The following is a 23,015-nucleotide window of genomic DNA, read 5'->3' as shown; positions in this document are numbered from 1 at the left end:
CTCTCAAGTGTCAATTGTATTCACACGAATTGTCCCTTCTCTCAAATGCTACATTCTCTTAGATGGGAGATAACTTTGTCCGTTGGCGAAAGCTTCCATTGGTTGCTCAGGCACTGGGAATCTGCTTTTGTCTGGAGTGTGCTTGTATGCAGCCTGTAGGAGAACAGCTGAAAACCTGGTCTCCGCCCGCTAATCTGGTGGGCAGATGCCACGGTGGTGAGAACCCTGGTATGCAGAAGACAAAGACCTAGCACAACGCAAGTCATGTCCTATAGATCTACATCACCTGTAAGGCATGAGATCCCAGCAGGTGCCTCTGAACTCACATGGGATTCTGAAGGAGCTGCAAACATGGATAGGATCTCTAGAGGGGTGGGCACCCAAAATATATGCTTCTTGACCACGCAGGCAAGAGTGGAAAATTGTTAGCGTTTAGATTTATGTATACGGTAATATGATTAAAATATGCTTTGTTCACATATTTCTATCTAATTAAGTACTGTTCTAATGAGGTGGTTAACAATGTGTCTCAATGTTACTGTTTTGGGGATTTTGCTGAACTTGATGAACTTGCTCTACTTTGGCCTGGACAGAAAAGAAAAGAGAAACTTAACCTTCTTGGTTTCCTTGTTCTGCCTTCTTATTGTGATGGTTGAATGCTTTTGCTTAGGCTTGTAGGCCAGGGCTCTGGTTAGCTCTGATGCTTGCTCCTCTTAGATACAACTTTTGGGGTGATAGCCTTTAATTTTCTACAGCACTTCAAAAGAGATTCTTTCTGTGTTCTGCATTAGAATTTTTTTAACATCCATGTAGGAATGTTATACCCAATAAAGTCTATTTAAAAACAAAGCTTATGGCAGAGAAAGGCCAGGTGCAGTGGCTCACACATGTAATCCCAAAACTTTGGGAGGCTGAAGTGAGAGGATTGCTTGAGCCCACGAGCTTGAGACTGGCCAGGACAATATAGTGAGACCTTATCTCTGAAAAATAAAATAATAACAAAATTAGCCAGCCATTGTGGCATGAGCCTGTAGTCCCAGATACTCAAGAGGCTGAGTATTGTTCTATCAGTCCAGGAGGTGGAGCTGCAGTGAACTGTGACTGCACCACTGTACTCCATCCTGGGTGACAGAGCAAGAACTTATCTCAAAAAAGAGAGAGAGAGAGAGAGAGAGAGAGAGAGAGAGAGAATACTGGCCAGGAGCTCACTTACCTATAGGCTGGTACAATGAATATATTTTGCAATATATACCTAGTTTACAATGGCCTGGTTAATTATTCCCCCCTCTACTCAGGAAAATACAACATAGAGTAGAAATTAACAAAAGAATCTCTGGAATGAGGCATTGCAAAATTTTGTTGAAGATCTCCCACTTAACAGCTATGGAAATGGGTAAGTTTCTAAATGCTTTGTACCTTAATTTCCTCATAGGTAAACTTCTCTGACTATTGTCCCCTTCTTATCCCCTTCTCTCTTACTTAATAAATTTTCCATTCATTTTGAGGTTTTTTTGTATTTATTTATTTATTTATTTTGATAATTGTCAATAATTGCATATCTTTATGGGGTACGATGTGATGTTATGATGCATGTATATGTTTTAGAATGATCAAATCAGTCTAATTAGCATATCTATCACCTCACATATTTATACTTTCTTTGTGATGAGAACATTTAAAATCTATTCTTTTAACAATTTTGAAATGTACAATACATTATTATCACATATAGTTGCCATCCTGTATAAGAGATGACTAGAAGAATTTACTCTTCTTGTCTAACTGAAACTTTGTGCTATTTGCCTCACATTTCTTCTTTCCTCATTCTTTCCAACCCCCCAGCCTCTGATAACCATCATTCCATTCTGTATTTCTATGAGGTCAACTTTTTTGTATTCCACATGTAAGTAAGATTACATGGTACTTGCCTATCTGTGTGTAAGTTACTTCCCTGAGCATAATGCCCTCTAGATTATACATGATGTTGTACAGGACAAAATTTCCTCCTTTTCAAAGGCTGAATGGTATTCCATTGTGAATATATACCACATTCTGTTAACCCACTTTTCCACTGATGGACATTTAAATTGTTTCAATAGCTTGGCTATTGTGAATAATGCTGTGATGAATTTAGGAGTGCAACCAGCTCTTCAACATACTGATTTCAATTTATTTGGATATATACCCAGAAGTGGGACTGCTGGATACTATGGTAGTTCTATTTATAGTTTTTAAGGAAACTCCATCCTGTTTTCCACAATGCCTGTATTAATTTCCATACCTACCTACAATATACATTGTTTCCTTTCCTCTACATGCTCACCAACGCTTCTTATCTTTCATCTTTTTTATGATAGCCATTCTCACAGCTATGAGTTGATATTTTATTGTGGTTTTACTTTGCATTCCCCTGATGATCAGTGATGTTGAGCACTTTTTTTATATTATTGTTGGCCATTTCTGTATCTTCTTTTGAGAAATGTCTATTCAGGTTCTTTGGCCATTTTTTTTTAGCAGGATTATTTCTTTGTTATTGAGTAGTTTGAGTTTGTTAAATATTTTGAATTTATCCTCTTATCAGATGTATAATTTGAAAATATTTTCCCCCATTCTATAGATTGTCTCTTCATTCTGTTAATTGTTTTCTTTGCTATATAAAAGCTTTTTAGCTTGATCTAGTCTCATTTTTCTATTCCATTTTTCTTTTGTTGCCTGTGCTTTTGGGGTTTTATCCAAGAAATCATTGCTCAGACCAATGCCATGGAGCTTTTCTGCTATGTTTTCCTCTACTGCTTCAGGTCATATACTTAAGTCTTTAATCTCTATTAAGTTGATTCTTATATATGGGGTGAGGTAAAGGTCCAGTTTCAGCAAGTGAAGAGCCAATTATCACCAACATACAAATATGTTATAATAGCTAGCATCTTAACCGAAAAAAGGGAAATTAATAGAAAAATGCAAACTCCCTCTCTTGACATCATATTCTACTCCTGCTACCTCCCAATAGCTCAATAGTAAACCACTTTTAAAATCCTCTTTATAGTGTCTTATTTACTTCCATTTTTCTCTTGAAGTTTCTCTAATCAGACCCCACCACCACCAAAAAAACAAACTACTTCTAATCGAGATCACGAATGACCTCTAGTTTGCCAAATAAATTGTCTAATTCTCATACCACAGATGACTCATTTATTCAGGGGCGTTTGACATCAGTGGTTTGTGATCACTCTCTTTCCAAATCCTTCTTCACTTGGTAAACTGGACACTACATGCTAAATAAATGTAAACATAAACCACGAAATGTTCATTTGCTTATTCGTCTAAGTGCTTCTCTTCCATACTGGTGCTCATTTCCTGAGTTATGTCATCCAGAAACATTACCTCAAATATTATATATTCACTAATTACTTCAAATATGTATCTCAATTACTCTTTCTTTCATTCTTTCTCTCTTTCTTTCTCTTTTTCTTTCCCTTTCCCCTTCCCTTTTTCCCTTCCCTTCCCTTTTTCCCTTCCCTCTCCTCCCGTCTCTTCCCCTTCCCCCTCTCCTCCCCTCCTCTCGAATCGCCTCCCCTCCCCTCCTCTCCCTTCCCCTGTCCTCTCCTCTCCTCTCTTCTCCTCCTCTTTTCCCTCTCCTCTCCTCTCCTCTCCTCTCCTCTCCTCTCCTCTCCTCTCCTCTCCTCTCCTCTCCTTTCCTTTCCTTTCCTTTCCTTTCTTTTCTTTTCTTCTCTTTTCTTTTATTTCTCATGGTCTTCCTACATGTCCCAGCCCCGGAGTGAGGTGGCTCTTCACAAACATGATCACAGGGCACTACGGCCTCGAACTCCTGAGTTTACATGATCCTTACATAGCCTTCCAAGTTTCTGAAATTATATAGCTGAGGCAACAGACACATGTCATTGTTCCCAGCTTTAGACAATTTGCTTCATCTTCAAACTGTATGCCTTTAGCTTCTGGCAAATTTATGTGCATTCTTGTTATAAATTTAGAAAATGGTTTATGTTACTTGCAACCTGAAAGTCCAAACACAGTTGGCTAACTAAACTTCTGAGAATGTTGCCTCTAATATCTCGACTAAAGTTCCTATTTAAATGTTGAGATACAGACAGGGCAATTTTCAGAAGACCCTGGTTAAACTACATAAGTGAAGTATGGGAAGAAAAATGCAGTTCTCTGAGTTTTTCTTTAGTTTTTTCATATTAGCAAAAATTAGGTGCTCAAATTTGCAATTATTTTATTTGAGGGAAAACTGAGGATGTCAGTATGGTGAAGCTACTTAACCATGGGTATGATTAGACTGTAAAACCAGGAAAAAATAGATGTCTGCACATGGCAGTACATAAAAACATTTAAAGAGAGTGTTGGGGGGTGGCTCACACCTGTAATTCCAGCACATTGGGAGGCTGAGGTGGGCGGATCACCTGAGGTCAGGAGTTCAAGACCGCCTGCCCAACATGGAGAAACCCTGTCTCTACTAAAAATACAAAAATTAGTCGGGCATGGTGGTGGGCACCTGTAATCCCAGTTACTTGGTAGGCTGAGGCAGGTGAATTGCTTGAACCAGGGAGGCGGAGGTTGCAGTGAGCCAAGATCGTGCTGTTGCACTCTAACCTAGGTGACAGATCAAAACTCCATTTGAAAAAAAACAAAAACAAAAGCACCTTTGTTTCTTAGATTTATTGATTGGATGAATAAGTGAGTACGTGAGTACCCAATGAACTCTAGACCAGTGGGAGCTATTATCATGATATCCACAAAGGAGACATTAAGTAGGTATCTACTGAACCATATTTAAAAGGTATACTTGAAAGTTTTCATTTTCAGCAAGATAAACATTTCTCTTTTCATTTGAAGTTATCTTGCCAGGCATCTAAAAAATAGAAACAGTGTAGGAAGTAAAAGAAAGACACTATAAAATATTTTACAGCCAAGAATGATCTTAAAACAGTTACAAGTGCCTAATCCTTTGAGAAAATAAACACAAGAGAGCAAGGTATACTGGAACAGTCCCATAATTGTGTTAAGTCCCATAAGGTTAAAGTCCATCACATTAAGCATTTTATAATTGAACTGTTGAGAAACAAATTAAAATTTTAATGATCTTTCCTCCCTTTGGAAGTAAACGTAGTTCCTTATTACCAGTGCTGCCAGAACACATAATATTATTGTCTAATCAGCACTTAATGACCTACCCTTAGTGCTTCTAATTTTACATAATTAATGTGCATATGAAATAGGATTGCAAATGTTTTATTTTCATATGCCACATGTTGAAAAAATATAAGCAACCTACTACTAAATTATTTTTGTCTGTTTAACTTTCATTTTAGGTTTGGAGGTATATGTGAAGTTTTGTTACATAGGTAAGCATGTGTCATGAGGGCTTGTCATACACATTATTTCATCACCCAGGTGTTAAGCGCAGTACCCAATAATTATTTTTTCTGCTCCTCTCCCTTTTCCCACCCTCCCCCCTCAAGTGGACCCCAGTGTTTATTGTTTCCTTCTTTGTGTTAATAAGTTCTTATGATTTCATCCTACTTATAAGTGAGAACATGTGGTCTTTGGTTTCTCATTCCTGTGTTAGTTTGCTAAGAATAATAGCCTCCAACTTCATCCATGTTCCCACAAAAGACATTATCTCATTTTTTATGGCTGCATGGTATTCCATAGTGTATATGTACCTCATTTTCTTTATCTAATCTGTCATTAACAGGCATTTAGGTTGACTCCATATCTTTGCTATTTTAAATAGTGCTGCAATGAACATTCACATGCATATGTCTTTATGGTTGCATTATTTATATTTCTCTGGGTATATATCCAGTAATAAGATTGTTGATGGTAGTTCTACTTTTAGCTCTTTGTAGAATTGCCATACTATTTTCCCCAATGGTTGAACTAATTTACACTCCCATAACAGTGTATAAAGTTTCACTTTTCTCCACAAACTCGCCAGCATCTGTTATTATTTGACTTTTTAGTAATAGCCATTCTCATTAGTGTGAGATAGTATCTCATTGTGGTTTTGATTTGCATTTCTCTAATGATCAATGATATTAAACGTTTTCTTTGTGTGCTTGTTGGCCGCATATACATTTACTTTTGAAAAGTGTCTGTTCGTGTCTTTTGCCCTCTTCTTAATGGGCTTGTATATTTTTCTCTTGTAAATTTGTTTAAGCTTTTTATTGATGCTGGGTATTAGACTTTTGTTAGATGCATACTTTGCAAACATTTTCTCCCATTCGGTAGGTAGGTTGTCTATTCATTCTGTTGATAGTTTCATTTGCTGTGCAGAAGCTCTTGAGTCTAATTAGATCCCATTTGTCAATTTTTGCTCTTGTTGCAATTGCTTTTGGTGAGTTTGTCATCAGATTACATAAACAGAACTATGGACAAAACCCAATGATTATCTCAATAGATAGATGCAAGCTTTCCATAAAATTCAACATCTGTTCATGTAAAAAAAACTCTCAATAAACTAGGTATTGAAGGAACATACCTAAAAATAAAAAGAGCCATCTACAACAAGCCACAGTCAATACCATACTGGAAGCCGGAAGCACTCCCCTTGAAAATAGGCACATGACAAAAATGCCTTCTCTCTTCACTCCTGTATAACATAGTATTGGAAGTCATAGCCAGAGCAATCAGGCAAGAGAAAGAAATGAAAGGCATCCAAATAGGAAGAGAGGAAGTCAAACCATTCCTGTAAACAGACAACATGATTTCATATCTAGAAACCCCACAGTCTCGAACCAAAAGATCCTTCAGTTGATAACTTCAGCAAAGTTTCTAGATACAAAATCAATGTACAGCAATCACTAGCATTTCCATACACCAACGGCCAAGCCAAGAGCAAAATCAGGGAGGCAATCTCACTCACAATTGCCACAGAAAGCATGAAATACCTAGGAATACAGCTAACCAGGGAGGTAAAAGATCTCTACAATGAGAATTCCAAAGCACTGCTCAAAGAAATCAGAAAAGACACAAATTAATGGAAAAAATATTCTATGCTAAAGAATAGAAAGAATCAATATCATTAAAATGGCCATACCATGCAAAGCAATTTACAGGTTCAATGCTATTCCTATCAAACTACCAATCTAATTATTCACAGAACTAGATGCTTTCTTAAGAATTTCCCAACAGTTAGTATTATTTCACATATACGGGCATCGTATGTGTTTTGTGTCCACATGGACAAATTTATACACTGCAAGGATTTTGTTCTGCTCATCCCATCCCCTTCACCACGTCTGTTGGTTACCACTTTATGTGTCATTGGAAGGAATAACGAAGTAAATAGAACAAAAATGTATTTTATGAGAAAAACATAATTCAACTTGCAAATGCTAAAAATGACCATTTTAAACTAAATACATTATTCTTCACTTATTCAGGGGCAATCATAGAGTACATATGTCCATTTATTCGTATCTGCTTTCTCATACAAATCCCTCCAGCTATGAGTCTACAACTTCTTCTAATGGTGGTCTCCTTCAAAAACTTTCCCTAAACTAAAGAAGTTTATTTCCTTTTCCACAATTCACTGTTTTCTTTTTTTTCCTTCTTTTTTTTTTTCCTGGGCCTTCATCTCTTGGCAGCCCTACCCAAACTTCTTCTGCTGAGTAAATGTGTTTTACTGAACAAAGTTTGTCCTCAGAGCTGTTCCATCCTTATCTGCCACCTGGTCTTCATACCTTTCTTTATGACACCTCTTCTAGTCCTGCTGATCCTCCTTCATCACAGTGACTTGCTAAGTCAAGAGTATTTGGAAAAGCTTGGAATAATTTCAAGCCAAAGGCCCTAGACATAGACTTGCTCAGGAGATTGTTTTAATGGTAAGGGCACAAATGATTGTCACAAGGCCTGGGAAGGAAGCAAATTTAGAATGTGGGTATGAGGCCAGCTTAAAAATATGAGCAGGATTTTCAGGCTCAGCATTCAGTTCGGGAATGACTTCCAAAGCTTCAAGCCAACCAGAGGGCACAAGCAGAAGCCAATGTGGGCTGCACAGGCCCAGATAGGTTAGCCACCAGCAGCCCAATTTGAAAAGAAAGGCTTAAGCAGGAACATGCCAATTACACAAGCACCAACCCAGTATTCAAGCTGGGCCTGAGAAAACTATAGGAAGCATATTTTTCAAACCAGATGACTAGTAATGGCTATGCAGAATCTGGAAGAGATGTACAGATTTATATAAACAGTGTGGGGCTGGTGACTCCAGAACAGGAAATGATTTATTTTTTGCTTTGTTTGCAGTCATTTTTCTGCATGTGACTAAGGCATGGCAGGTGCAGGATGCTTCCAGAGGGAGGCAGAGCTCTGCAGGTGCCACTGTTTGCAGCAGAGGGTGAATTTCCCATAAATGGTTTTCTTCCTTCTTATCTCCCTGTCCTTGACAAATATCCGAATTCTCCCTTACTCCTTCACCTGATTTTTCCTTGTCTGTGTCTGTGCTGAAAAGAAATGATAATTATTTAAATAATATGACTATTTGTCAAAGGCATTTAGCCACATTATTTTCCCCTTTAATGAGGTAGGAGTGATATTGGGGAAATTTTACATTTAGTTGGCATAAGTGTTCTCAGAAAATTAAAATAAATGCAAAAGATGACATTTTACAAGATTGCGTTCCATTCTCAACATAATGAACAATTCAGTCACTATTGAATAGCCCAATCTATTTTATTTCTTTGAACAAATTCCATTGTAAGAGCCAACATTATCCATGTGCTTCCAAAGCAGAAAGTAATTATCATCACAATTAGCTTTTACAAAGATACGCATTTTCCTTATGGTGTTGCTTCTCATCTTCACCTTCCTCTCCAATTTGTATTCATATCTTCAAAGTGGCTGTACAAAAAAAGATATATTCAAAGTGGTGGTATAAAAAGATTATGCCTTCTGCATCTACTTATATAGCTCTGTTGAGGAACTCTGTGGAGACGTAAAATATAAGTAACTGTTGCCTGAGTCACTGAAGTTACATTTTAGCCAATATGTAAGGCCAAGACATATTGTCAGGGTCTTTTGAGATTCTGAAGTAACTCCAGAAGTATAGATGCTACTTTACACTGAGGAAAATATATTCCAAGGAATTTCTCTTTGGCTATTTGTGAAACAAATGAGGCTTTTAAACTGCTTCTCTGACCTCCATTATTTCCTGATCCTTTATAGTCTTTTGAGACAAGTAGTACTTTTATCTGAAATTGGATATACCTTAGAAAAAATAGTTGGCATAAATGCATATCTTCACTCTTCACAACAAAGCTGTGGAAGCAAATGGGAGGTTGGGCAGATGAGACTTCGTGCCCTCACGATAAAGCTGTGTAGGCTGAGATGGGCCAATCTAAGATATTAGTGGTTGTCTAAGGTAGGCTAGGACATCCAAAGGCCTGATGTTATTCACTTACCTCCTGTAGACTCTCCGGAACAAGGATGGCTCCTGCTAAATGGTGGCAGAAGACACAAAAAGCACAAAAAGGATCTAGCTTCCGAATGTAGTCATATTGGATAATCTTTTTCATTGACTAGTTATTTGATCTTATAAATTCAGTGGTAGTGAGAAGCTCTCTAAGAATGTGGAAACCAGAGAAATAAGATTATGCTCTAAGAGTTAAATCATAAAATTCGCTGCAAATGAGAGATTCACAATCACCTTGAAAAGATTAGTTGGTTTTATATCCAGAGCAATATAAAATAAAATATTAGTGAATTTTAAAAGGATTTGTTTTTTTTTAGAATCAGAGATTGATTAGCATAGAACAGAATACAGAAAACCAAAAACAGTCCAAGAGGCAACCGATGGTACCATCCCCTCCCTCCAGCCCTATTCTAGGGAAACAGTATAAGTACACAAAATGCAACCTGCTTAGTTTTGGTGCGGGTATGTCTCTATTCTGACGCGGGATGAATCTGTCTATCAAAACCCTGATGCAATTTAATATTGAAATGCTGAACTCATTCCCCTTGCCCCCATTCTATGCTTACCAATCAATTTTATGATTATAATTTTACTTTTCAAGACAGAGTTTTTCTTCAGGGAAGGAAGACTAGCTGGAGTACATGCATGCTAATCTCCTCTTTCAGGCTTAGTTAGTGTGATCACATCCCTAAAGTACAGGTCCTGCCAAAGTCCAGTCACAAGGCAGGTAAAGTTAAAGAATGACAGTGGTGAAATTAATAAGGTAAATAGCTATTTACAAGGCTGCTGACTGCCTGCCAGACAGCTTCTATGATGACACCACAATGTCAGTGCATTGGTAGAGAAGTAGGGAACCTAGTTCAAAGTGAGGAGATATTCCTAGGCTGCTTTTGTTTTTCAGAAATAATAGGCACCATACTAAAGAGTGTGAAGAGTGAAGGGAGGTCTTGAAGTGCTTTCAGAGAACAGAGACCCATGAGGTGAAAAGACTAGAAACCATGTTGTATGAAGAATTAGGGAAGACACTTAGCCCAGAGAAAAGAAGAGGGGGAGAATAAGAACATGAAAACTAGCTTTATAATCCAATGGGTTATCACATGAAAGAAGGTATAAACTGGCTGTGTGTTGATATAAGATTACATAAGAACCAAAGGGCAAAACTTATATGAAGATAGTTTTTAGATCATTATAAAGAGTATATAAAGAAGAGTAAGTATTTAATAAGTAGAACTTCTCAATGATGAAAGGATCTGTCCTATGAGAAAATAAATTTTCTGGTTTTATAGCTATACTAGCAAAAGCTATATAACAGAAACTTAGAGATATTGCAGAATAGATGCTTGGAGTAGATATTTTAGCCACTTTAAAATTTTATCTTGTATGATTCTATACTTAATAATTCTATATATTTAAAAATATAACTGAAGGATATAATTCTAAGCTATGAAATACTTACCGTGGTATATAGATAATTCATTTTATTCCTAAAGTGACACTTTTTACCTTCATTTTAACATAATTATATTAATCATTATCATTGATTCATCAAGTATCTCATCATTGACTAAGGATATTTCCTTTTATTTATTTTGAAGAATGTAATAAATTCAAGCAAGCTACCACAGCAATATCAAAAACTAACACACATGAAGTAAAGCAATAAACCTATAGAAAATATTGCAAGACAGCAAAAGCAATAAATGTTATTGAGCCAAGTTAATGAAAATTTAAATTATATGCCATGTTCATGGATTAGAAGATTTAAACTGGTAAACATGCCATTTCTCCTCAAATAATCTATAGAACCATTTGGATCTCAATCTAAATATCAATATCTGTAGGGCAAATATTTGTGTGTGAGTCTGCATGTGGATTTGTGTGTGTGTGGTGTGTATTGACAAGTTGATTCTACCATTTCTATGGAAATATAAAAGACAGAAAAAATATTCAGTGCAATTTTAAGGAGAAGCAAAAAAAAAAAAAAAAAAAAGAAGGACTTACTTTGCAAGACAGCAAGACCTATTTTAAAACTATAGTAGTTAAGATAGTGTGACATTGCAGCATGAAAAAAATAACAAACCAATCGCATAGAGATTTCAGAAATAGACTCTGCAAAATCATCATCTGATTTTTCACAAAGTTAATACTGTATAACAGTTGAGAAATAATTGTCTTTTCAATAATTGTTCCTGTTTTAGATGGACAGACATATGGAAAAAAGTCTTGACAACTACCTTGCATCATCTTCCTTCTGCCAAAATTTAGCAGATTCAATTCTAAATGTAAAACGTAATACAATAAGAGAAAATATAGAACATCTTTGACATCTTGAAGTGAATAAAAATTTCTTAAACAAAAATTTTAAAAATTTATTGATGAACAAATTGATAAACTGGATTCCTTATACATGCAATGGAAAACACTGAAAGTATCAAGTGTTGGTAAGAATTTGGAGCAACCAGAAATCTCATAGATTCTGGTGGAGATGTAAATAGGCACATACACTTTGGAAAATTCACTTAATTTTATTCCTAGGTATATATAAAAAAAATACATTATTGCTAATGTGGAAACATATCCTAGAACCTTCATAGCATCACTTTTCACAATGGCTAAAAACAGAAGATATACAATTAGCCATCAATAATAGAATTTATAAATATGTTCACAGAATGGTATAACATGCACCAATGAGAAGAAATGGTCCATAGTAACCTAGAATAGATGGATAAGTTCCTGGACACATACACCCTCCCAAGACTGAAGCAGGAAGAAATGGATTTCCTGAACAGACTGATAACAGGCTCTGAAATTGAATCAGTAGTAAATAGCCCAACCCACCAAAAAAGACCAGGACTGATAGATTCACAGATGAAATATACGAGATGTACAAAAAAGAGTGGGTACCACTCCTACGGAAAATGTTGCTGAAAAAATGGGGAGAAACTCCTCCCCAGCTCATTCTATGAGGCCAGAATCATCCTGATACCAAAATCTGGCAGAGACACACCACCACAAACCTTCAGGCCAACATCCTTGATGAACTTTGATGCCAAAGTCCTCAACAAAACACTTGCAAACCAAATTCAAAAGCACATCAAAATGCTAATTTGCCACAATTGAATAGGCTTTATCATTGGGATGCAAGGTTGGTTCAACATATGCAAATCAATAAATGTGATTCATCACTTAAAAAGAACTAAAGACAAAAACCTCATAATTATCCTAATAAGTGCAGAAAAGACTTTTGATAACATTCAACATCCTTTCATGTTAAAAATCCTCGGCCTGCGCGATGGCTCACACCCGTAATCTCCGCACTTTGGGAGGCCGAGGCGGGTGGATCACAAGGTTAGGACATCGAGACCATCCTAGCTAATATGGTGAAACCCTGTCTCTACTAAAAATACAAAAACTTGGCCTGGTGTGGTGGCGGGTGCCTAGTCCCAGCTACTGGGGAGGCTGAGGCAGGAGAATGGCATGACCCTGGGAGGCGGAGGTTGCAGTGAACTGAGATAGTGCCACTGCACTCCTGCCTGGGTGACCAGAGAGACTCCATCTCAAAAAAAACACAAAAAACAAAAACAAAATCCTCAACAAACTAGGCACATAACTCAAAATAATAAGAGTCATCTATGGCACACCCATAGCCAACATCATACTGAACAGGCAAAGCTGTAAGTGTTCTCCTTGAGACCCAAACACCACTCCTATTCAACATAGTGCTAGATATGCTAGCCAGAGCAATTAGGCAAGAGAAAGAAATAAAAGACACCCAAATAGGAAGAGAAAAGTTAAAAGATCTTTGTGGGAAATATGATTTTATACATAGACAATCTCATAGTCCTGTCCAAAAGATTCTAGATCTGATAAACAACTTCAGTAAAGTTTCAGGATACAAAATCAATATACAAAAATCACTAGCATTCCTATACATCAACAGCAGCCAAGCTGAAAGCCAAATCAGGAAGGCAATCCCATTCACAATAGCCACAAAAAGAATAAAATATCTAGGAATACTTGTAACCAGGGAAGTGGGAGATCTCTGCAATGAGAATTCCAAAACACTGCTTATAGGAATCAGAGAAGATACAAACATATGGAAAATATTTCATGCTCAACTATAGGAAGAATCAGTATCATTTAAATGACCATACTGTCCAAAGAAATTTACGATTCAATGCTATTCCTATTACTACCAATGACATTCTTCACAGAACTAGAAAAGCCTATTTTAAAATTTGTATGGAACCAAAAAGAGCCTGAATAGTGAAAGCAATAGTAAGCATACATAACAAATCTGAAGGTATCACCTAACCCGAGTTCAAACTATACTACATAGCTACAGTGACCAAAACAGCATGCTACTAGTACAAAAACAGACACACAGACCAATGGAACAGAATAGAGAACCCAGAAATAGGCTGAACACCTGCAACCATCTGATCTTCAATAAAACTGAAAAAAATAAGCATTTGGAAAAGGAGTCCCTATTCAATAAATGGTGCTGAGATAAATGCCTAGCCATATGCAGAGGATTGAAACTGGATCCCTTCCTTACACTATATACAGAAATCAACTCAAGATGGATAAAAGGCTTAAATGTAAAACCCCAAACTATAAGAGTCCTTGAAGACATCCTAGGTAATACCATTCTAGATGTCGGAATGGGCAAAGATTCATGATAAAGATGTCAAAAGCAATCATAAAAAAAGCAAATCATTAAAAATAGGATGTAATTAAACTTAAGAGCTTCCGCACAGCAAAGGAAACAATCAATATAGTAAGCAGAGAGTCTACGGAATTGGAGAAAGTATTTGCAAGCTGTGCATCTGATATACAGCATCTATAAGGGACTTAAACAAATTTACAAGAAAAAAAAAAAAGACCCCATTAAAAAGTTGGCAAAGGACATGAACAGACACTTCACTAAAGGAGACATACTTGTCAACAAGTGTATGAAAAAAAGCTCAACATCACTGATCATTACAGAAATGCAAATCAAAACCACATGAGATACCATCTCACACCAGTCAGAATGGCTATAAGTAATAAAAAGTCAAATAATAAGGAATACTTATATACTGTTGGTGGGTGTGTCAAGTAGTTTAACCATTGTTGATAGCTGAGTGACAATTTTTTAAAGACCTAAAAACAGAATTACCATTTGACCCAGCAATCCCATTACCGGGTATATACCCAAAGTAATATAAATCATTTTACCATTAAGACACATGAGCATGCATGTTTATGGAAGCACTATTCACAACAGCAAAGATATAGAATCAGTTTCAATGTCCATCAATGACAGACTGGATAAAGGAAATGTGGTGCATATACAGTGTGGAATACTATGCAGCCATAAAAAATGAGGTCAGGTCTTTTACAGGAATGGGGATGGAGCTGGACATCAGTATCCCTATCAAACTAACGCAGGAACAGAAAGCCATATATTGCATGTTCTCAAGTATAAGCGGGAGCTAAATGATAAGACCTCACGGACACAAAGAGGGGAACAACAGACACTGGGGCTTACTTGAGTGTGGAGGGTGAGAGGAGTGCAAGGATCAGAAAACATAACTATTGGGTATCAGGTTTGGTACCTGGATGATAAAATAATCTGTACAACAAACCCTTATGACTGGAGTTTACCTACATAACAAACCTGAATATATACCCCTAAACCTAAAATAAAAGTTAAAAAAAAAAATAAAATAGAATCTGTCATAAGGTGAGAAAATGTCATAATGATGCTAATGTTATAATTTTATAATCTTAAACACTTAATAATGAATTGTTTATTATATTATTTAATCTCTTCAGAGGAGTAAATTATTTATCTTATTTTAACCCTCTTCTATTCTTGCTTGTAATTTGTATTCATTAAGATCTCATTTACCTATAGTATTTTATTTCTCTACTCAATTTAAGTATGATCATCTACGAATAATAAAAAAGTGAATTTGTTTTAAAGAGTAGAAACTAAGTTTTTGGATGGCTTTGACAAACACTCCCTCATTGACAAAGCATTAGTTAGGCTCCTCTGAGCCCTTTCCTTGACTAGGCCTTGACTTTTGTCTGTCTTTAGCAAGACTCTCTTACTCTTAACAGCTGATCAGTTTCTTTACCTCCTACCTTTGGTGTCTATGTTCTTGACCTGCCTTTACTATGAATGCTGTTAGGCCAATTTAGTAACTATCCCTTTAGCCTTGATATTAGTAACTTTACCTCCACTGACTTCTTTATTCTGATAGTATAAATCGTCACTTTTTGTTGTATTTGAAGTTAAGTTCAGCCTTTCTTCACTATTGTAATAATGCATAAAATCTTTCTTGCTGTTTTAGCACATATCAGAAGGATTTTTCTGTAACAGCTTTTAATAAAAAATGCCAATTATCAGTACAGAAACTCGGCTGGGCATGGTGGCTCACACCTGTAATCCTAGCACTTTGGGAGGCTGACCTGGGTGAATCACCTGAGGTCAGGAGTTTGAGACCAGCCTGGCCAAACTGGTGAAACCTTGTCTCTACTAAAAATACAAAAATTAGCTGGGCGTGGTGGTGGGCACCTGTAATCCCAGCTACTTGGGAGGCTGACGCAGGAGAATCACTTGAACCCAGGAGGAGGAGGTTGCAGTGAGTCAGCCAAGATCGTGCCATTGCACTCCAGCCTGGGCAACAGAACGAGACTCCATCTCAAAAAAGAAAAAAAAAAAAAAAGATTTTGAATATCTATTATGAGGACAGATTAAAGAAACATTTTTTTTAATGTATGTCTGATTCTTTTCTATTTACCACATATGAGATCCAATTTAGCTTTCTGGTTAAGAGACATGGCATAGTATTTGTTACGTTAACTAACTTCATAATCTTGGGAAAAATTTGAAATTTAAATAATTATATCCTTCAAAAGAAAAACAAAACACAGCAAAAGAAATATCCTGTTTTCCCAGTTCAGTAAAAGAGGAGCAAGTGAAAGGTTTGGATCAGTGACTAAGCTTCTTAGTATAAGAAGGGATTCGATTGGTATAATGGAATACAGTTTTATTTATCTATGGTAATTTATTTAATGGGGAATGGTTGTATACAAGGAAAACAGGACACTATCAAATTAACTGAAAATGATGGACTACATCCATAGAAGGGAAATAATAGAAATAATTTATGAAACGGGAATACATTATTTCAGGTGAAATTCTTTCTTCAGAATCAATCATCATGCAGATGAAAATACCATGAATCAGAAATTGATTTTTTTTTTTTTTTTAAATTTCAGATGGAGTCTCTCTCTGTTGCCAGGCTGGAGTGCAATGGCGCGATCTCGGCTCACTGCAACCTCCACCTTCCGCGTTCAAGTGATTCTCCTGCCTCAGTCTCTTGAGTAGCTGGGACTACAGGCAAGCGCCAACATGCCCAGCTAATTTTTGTATTTTTAGTAGACACAGGGTTTCACCATATTGGCCAGGATGGTCTCGATCTCTTGACCTTGTGATCCGCCCACCTCGGCCTCCCAAAGTACTGAGATTACAGGCATGAGCCACTGTGCCCGGCCAGAAATTGAAGTATTTATAATGGAAACAGTACAGAAAAACAAACAAACAAACAAACAAAACTCGGTACAATGTCAAATGAGAGTTGACTGACTTGACCATCAGAAAGAATTGAAGGTAAAGACAAAATAATCATAGTAATTAACACTAAATTAGAAGCTGATAAGCTGATAAAAGTAGAAAAGATTCAATTAAAACTATAATGAAAAGATATGAGGCAATGTGTAAATGTGCTTATGAGAATAAAAGAAAACAAAACCAAACCTTAAAAGTAGCTCAAAAGGGTCAGAGAAAATGATGATTTTTAATGCAGGTAGGAAAACAGATCTACGTTTCAAGGTGAATTACATGAAGAAGAAACACAAAACAATCCAACAGAATTCATAGTTAAAAATATTCTCCAGGAAAACTATAGGGAAATAAAAGAAGATCTATAATTATATACAAAAAGAATACATGGTGCACATGGAAATATTAACTCAGAATTACTGACTTGAAGACATTAAAATATTTAACTTTGAAGATAACAAATTCCCCTAGGACACCAATAAAATACAAACAAAAAATAAGTCACTTACAAAAAAAATAACTTTGAACTCAGACTTTTTACAGTAACATAGAAATAAAGATAACATTAAACAACAGCTTCAAAAAAAACTTGAGGAAAGAAAAGTGTGAGCCAAGAATTTTATTTCCAGCCAAGCTGTCTTTCGAGCATAATGGTTATAGAGACACAAATTTAAACATATAAGAACTCGAGAATACTGTATCCAAAAGCCCTTCTGAGTAATTTACACAAAGTTGAGCGTCATACAACTAAGAGTTGACTAATAAAATTTTGGCCAAAAAATTAAGATTACCATTGAATATATTTAATCATATGTATAATGGAGACAGGGGTGGAATAATAGAACGAAATTATTATCTGTTCTGACATTAAAAAGTAATAATGCTACAAAAAAGATAACAGTAAGATAATGAAGAAATGAGAATACACTCAGCAAAGGTTCACTAAATGATAGGTGGAGTCAGTGAGTAGATTGTAAACTGCTACGTAAAAGAGAGGAGACCTAATTAAGGGAAAAGTGGACCAAAGACATTATTAAAGGTATTGTCCAAAAGGTGCCCTGTAGAAGAAAAACTGAAATCTTTACAAATGACAACAACAACAAAATAGAAAAGAAGAAAACAAAACAGAACACATGCAAAGAGAGAAAAGAATATATAAACTATTATACCCAGTTAAGAACAAACATATTAACCATATTCATAAGTATAAGTCAACTTAACTTGTGTATTAAAAGAAGCAACATTTTACATTGCCTTACCAACCAAAATACAATTCTATGTTTTAGGTAAAGATACACTAAAAATAAAGATATTCAATAAGACTAAAACCACAGGGGTGGACAAATGAATATGAGACAAATGTATATAACAAAATGAAACCAACTGGAAATGGGTGTTTTAATCTTAATGCAAGTTGAGGTGGAATCCAGTTAAAAAGTATTAAAATTTACAGTGATGATCACCTTAAAATATTATAGGCCAAAATGTACAATGATGATATAGTTATGAGCATTAGTACAGCAAATAGAGCAGTTACATAGAGCAAAAGACATATAAGGTATAAGGAGAAATAAGTAGAAACACATAATCAAATATTTTGACCTCCAACACACTATGCTTAGTCCAAGATAGGCTAACAAAAAATAAATAAGGATATAGAGGATATAAGTAACATAATCAATAAGGTAGATTTTATTGTGATGTGTTGGTGTGTGTTTACGTACAAATTTTACATGCATATAATACAGAATGTAGCTTCCTCTCAAGCACTAGTTTCTCTTCACAAAAGTTGATTATATAGTCAGTGTGAAATAATACCTCATGAAGTTCCTTAAAGTAGAAATAATGGTAACAACATTCTTCAATCACAGTATAACAAAACTGGAATTAACAATTAGAAAAATTGACCCTTTCATCTGTGAGGAAAAATCTGTGTTATACAAATTTAGGGGAAAGGATAAAATAGAAATAAAATTTGTAAATAAAAATAGTAAAATTTCCAAAAAATAAAAATAACCAAGGAGACAATATAAAACACAAAACTAGTCCAAACTTAAAAATCATTAGTAAGAGAAAAATAAGGCAAGTAAATACAAAGACTTAAGAAAAAAGAGTAAGTACAGGATTAGTGAAAGGGAAAACAGGAAAAAATATAATTAATAAATCAATAGACTGATTCTTTTCAGGAAAAAAAAAAACAGAAGACAAACATTAGATAATTTAATAAAGAAAGAAAATGAAAAAGTTCAAATTTACAAATTGAATAGGAAAATAACCACTGAAACAAACAAACAAACAAACAAAAAACAGAAAAATCAAGAACGGTTACTTTGTATAAGTCCATACAAATATATGTGAAAGCCTAGATGAAGGAAAAATAACCAATAAAAATTAAAATAATCAAATTTTACTAGAAGAGAGATAGAGTTTTAAAACCAAGCTATTTCCATAAAGAAATTAAGAGGATTTTTAAAAGGAACTCTACTTGAAGTGGCACCATATTTAGTTGCTTTTATAGAGGAGTTCTTACCACATTATAGATATTAGATAATTATAATTACAATGCTACATACATTTTTCCATACCAAAAAGGAAATGTTCTTTCTAATTCTTTTAATGGATCAGACATAATTATAATATATACATTGAAAATAATAGCACTAAGAACATAGATGTAAAATTATAAATAAAACATTAGCAAGTAAAATTCTATACCGCATTCAAAATATAATAAATACACTATAAACCAGTAACTTTTATTCTGAGAATGCAAGAATAGTTCGATATTAGGATGCCCATTTATATACCCCAATCCTCAAACTGTGAACATGTTTAATGGGTAAATATTTCGTGGGATTCCCATTGGTCCTATTGGTTCCTGAAGAGGACTGGCTATATAGGTATGCATCCAGTGCTGTCACACAGCTATTCATGCTTAAAAGGCAGTCTCACTTGAAATTCTTAATCATTTTGCAACAAGAAATTACTGTTAAATAATTTATTGCACATTAGGCACAAGTAGATCTTGGCTCTGTCACTAATTATCCATTTACCCTTGGGTAAGTCACTTAACCTCTCTGTGTCATGATGTTGTGCCACACTATGGTGGAGGTGAAGATGGTATGTCACAATACCAGGCAAATAGTGCCATAGTAAGTAATAGATACGTGATAATAATTATCATGATGTTAAGACTGTAGTGGCAATGGTAGTTATTGTTGTGGTGGTTTTTCCCTAGGTGTAGTAGTATTGGCCAAAAAGAGGGAGTAGGCAACTCCGATTTGAATATCAGAGATTGCCTCGTAAAGAAATAAATCCTTTAGCTGAGTCTTGACCCCTGAATCCAATCAGCCATGAAGAAGAAAGGCATTCAAGATAAAAGAAACAGCAAATACAAAGGCCCCGAGGGAAACTTGCAATCAGAGGGGAATCTATGGGAGGAAGCCTGGTAGCCAGGAGCACGGGCTTAGATGGATTTGGGTTAGAATCTCACCTCCACCAGCTGCGTGACCTTGAAATTACCTTTGCTCTCTGTGCCTTAGTTTTTAGTCATCTTTAAAAAGAGGTGATGATGTGTGGTACCTACCTCATAGAGTTATTTTGAGAATGAAATGAGTTTACATAGGTCAAGTACAGAGAAAAGCACCCAGTAAATTAGAAATGCCAAATATGATATATTATTATCCACGAAAATCTGAGTCTTGCAAAAGATTTAAAAGAATTAGGCAAGGATCAGTTCACACGTGGATTATTCCGCCACGCTGAAGTCCTTGAATGTGATCATATAGGCAATGCAATACAACTAAAGTGTTTATGCACAATTATGACATGATCTGACCTGCCTTGTAGAAAGCTGCTATGGCAGCATTATAGAGACCTGAAGAATGGCAGAAGAAAAGTTGACTTCTAGTTGCTGTTGCTTGCCCTGCTGGCGCACACGACAAAAACAATTTTAGTATAAGCAGTAGTCAACATTGAACAGAAAATTCTCAGCTCAAGAAAGTGCCTTCTGGCCACAACATTTGTCCCGAGAGGCACCCTGATGGAGGTTCAGCCATAATTCACATCAAAAACACTGCTTACACCGTGCACCCAAGAGTCAAACATGTTCTTGATTGCCACCCCTTGTACTATCTTTTCCAAATCAACTCCAGGCTCCTGGAGGCAGAGTTAATCTCCTGCTGAGAGCTTTAACACTTCCAGTCCCATGATATCCAGCGTGGTGTCCTCACTATTTGCTAGACCTGCCAGAGAATCCTTGGATTCAGGCCTGTCAGACTCATTGTCACTCACAGCAGATGTAATGACATCCAATCAACAAAAAACAAAAAAAACCAAAAAAAACCCAAAAACAAACAAACAAACAAACAAACAAAAAAACACCACCACAGGAAAGAAAGTAATGGGAGAAGTTAGTGCTCCTTGTGTCTTGTCTGACATCCCTGCCAAGAGCGTGAGTTCTTCCAGGTCATTAAGGATTATTCGATACAACTAAATATGTGACTCACAGACTACATCTCTGCCAATTTCTAAGGTGTCTGACAGTTAGGAATTCGCCAGGCATTGGACAGTTCTAAGAGAGAATTCTGAATTCTCTGTATTAGTCAAAGTGTCTGAGAATTTGTTATCCATGATCAATTATCTCTGGGTTTCAATTTGATCTATGTATTTATTGGAGCCTGTTTTCATTAGCAACAACTATTTAAAATAGTGAGAAATAAATTTTTGAGTATTCTGTTACATTTAAAGACTTTCCATAGCATCAGTGCTAAACTGTTGTTTTCCTCCAGCAGCTTGAGAGGTTTTGTTTTCTGAAGGTAAACCATTTCTAACTCTTACAGAGGGGGGAAAAAAACCCATGGTGCATACAGTAAGACTGTATTTTACAAGTTTATTTCTCTATAATTTATCCTGGCACCTTCATTCCATTTTTTTTAAGATACTCTTGGGGAAAAAAATCATGAACATTTGAGACCAAACTTCTTCATCATGAATAGAAATGTAATTATCATTTTGTGATTTTTTTTCTGAGTATACAAAAACCATGTTACATGATACCATTATCTCACTGTCAATCACTAACTAACGTGGGTGGTTACCTTATGCATTTCAAGGTTTTTTTTTTCTGCAAAATGTAATTCTCCACAGCCATTCCATAATTATATTTACAAAGATAGACGGAGGACCTTGCTACAAATCTCAAATGCGTCCAAAAATTGAGATTGAACGGGATGTCAGATTGATCAACTCTTGTGAAAGGAAAACATTCTGGAGATCCAGTTTGTGTGACAACAACATGCGTTTAACAAAACAAAAAATAATCAATTCCACACCAGTGACAGGAGGTGATTCAGCTAGCTGGCTGGCAGTAAAGGTTGTTTAGCAGGTTTCACATTCCTAATTGGGTGTCTAGCTTGCTAAGTAGCAGCTGGTCTTTAATTAGTTGAAAAATTATTATCACTAAGAGTTGCTTTAAAAAGAAAAAGAACAAAATAATTAAAATGTTAGAATCCATATGGTGGGTGCTCATCCTCACTTGTCAATAGCTGTTTTCTTTCTTTATCACTAATAAGTTTAAAAATATTCCTAAGCCACTTACTTCTTAAAGTGTAACTCACGTAAATGTAAAATCCCCAAGGACTCCCAGAATGGCAATGCAAAATAATAGCTGCTTGTCATTTAATAATTATTTTTGACTATGAAATTATCTCCAATACCCCCACTCCCCAAATTTGAATATGTGATTAGTAAGGGAATCTTGGAACAATTCTCATTATTAAAGGGACTAGTACATTTTCTGACCTGATTCGTTATAAACTATAATGACTGGAGAATATATCAGTACCTTACAGATAACAGGAAGATGGCCTTTGCACACAGATTGCTTTCAAGGACTAGCAGGAAGTTAATTTTGCCTGTAATTACAGAAAACCTGCATTTGCTATAATACTGTAATTATAATTC

General features: G+C 35.8%; 1 long non-coding RNA gene across 1 annotated transcript in view; it reads left to right on the top strand.

Moving 5' to 3' along the window:
• The first annotated feature begins 1,141 nt into the window (after positions 1–1,141).
• LOC135970782 (uncharacterized) overlaps positions 1,142–23,015 on the top strand; it is a 41,795-nt gene continuing 19,921 nt past the window's right edge. Inside the window, exons 1-2 of the long non-coding RNA XR_010586635.1 lie at positions 1,142–1,393; positions 16,709–17,099. This is a non-coding gene — a long non-coding RNA (uncharacterized lncRNA). The remainder of the gene's footprint in view (positions 1,394–16,708; positions 17,100–23,015) is intronic.

The sequence above is a fragment of the Macaca fascicularis genome, chromosome 5 (genome assembly GCF_037993035.2).
Source record: "Macaca fascicularis isolate 582-1 chromosome 5, T2T-MFA8v1.1".
NCBI classification, from domain to species: Eukaryota; Metazoa; Chordata; class Mammalia; order Primates; family Cercopithecidae; genus Macaca; species Macaca fascicularis.
This window is presented reverse-complemented; position numbering and strand designations above follow the sequence as displayed.